The following is a 1,513-nucleotide window of genomic DNA, read 5'->3' as shown; positions in this document are numbered from 1 at the left end:
CGCGGAGGGGCTCCCGGGTTTTTTAAACCCCCCGCACCCCCCCCCTCCCCCCCGTAAAAAAAGATTTGGGCACAATTCCCCCCGAAACCCTAAAATTGCTCCGGGGGTCGAAAAGGGGCCCCCGGGGGGTGCGGATGGCGCCCTTCGGACCCCCCCCGAAGGAGTTTGTCCCGGGCATGGAAAAAAGGTCCCGGGTCCCGACCGCCCGCGCGGTTGGGGTCCCCCAGGGGCCCCGATGCCCTCCCCCGCGACCCACCCTGACTGCGGGGGGAGCTTTCCGGGTGCCCAACGATTCCGGGAGGACCAACCCCCGACGCGGCTCACGTTGCAGGCATGAGGCACCGACACGTCCCGACTGGAGACGCCGTGTCTTCCCGCCTACAACTACCTCCGGAGCCGTTTCTCCATGGATCCTGTCAAACTGCGCTCGCCGTACCGAAAATCTGTGTCGGGGGAACCGATTTGTATGTGTCTGATCGAAACTGGGCCCCACTGCCGCCTGGGCCACAGCGCTCCTTCCCGTCGACCGAGCTGAGATCGAATGGCCTTTGATGTTGTGGGGGGGAGGGAGGAGATGATGGAACGGGGGCGACCCCATCCGACAATCTCCCCTCGAGGGCTGACCCCGGCGGGCGGGTCCGGATCACGGCGCCTCGCCCGCGCGCTGGGGTGGGGAGACAGATGTGTACGCCCCGCATGCGCATGCGTGGAAATCCGGCATGGATTCCGTCGGTGGATCGGTCAGCATCTCCAGCTGGAGCTGAGCTCATCGGGACGCTGAACCGAATCAGCCTGCAGGATTCACTCCACCCCACCCACCGACGGACGGAGATGTGCATCCATCCGGTTGATCAGGACCTTCAGCCGGCATCAGCACAGAGGCCGTTGCACCAGAGGTCGTCTACGACGCCCACTCACCCGGTCCATGTGTGTGCGTGCGCGCGCCCGTGCGTCTATATATACATATACATATACATATATATATACATATATATATACATATACATATACATATATATATACATATATATATACATATACATATACATATATATATACATATATATATACATATACATATACATATATATATACATATATATATGCTACGTGCGCACAGGCGTGGGTCTATATATACACATACACGCGCGCGCACACGCAGCACACAATCGCAAAAAATTATTTCCCATGGCCCCCCGGGGGGGGTTTTAATTTCAATAGCCTTTGGGGGGGGGGGGGAAAGATCTTCCATTGCGGGGGCCAAATCCCAATATGGGAAAAACCCAGGGGGTTTTTTTCTCTTATCCACAAAAGAGAGAGGGGGAAAAGGGCCCCCCCCCCCCTCCCCTTTTCCGGTTGTTGGGTTAGAGTCCCCCCCCCCCAGATTTTGGGAACAAAAAAACCCCCCGCCCGCCCCCGGGGGAAGAGAGTGGAAAAATTGCCGGGGGCGCCCCCCCCTCCATTTTTTAAAAAAAAAAAACCCTCCCCCCCTCTCCAAAAAACCCCGGGGCTC

Source organism: Paracoccidioides brasiliensis (assembly GCF_000150735.1).
Source record: "Paracoccidioides brasiliensis Pb18 unplaced genomic scaffold supercont2.32, whole genome shotgun sequence".
Lineage (NCBI taxonomy): Eukaryota > Fungi > Ascomycota > Eurotiomycetes > Onygenales > Ajellomycetaceae > Paracoccidioides > Paracoccidioides brasiliensis.
Note: the sequence above shows the minus strand (reverse complement) of the source record.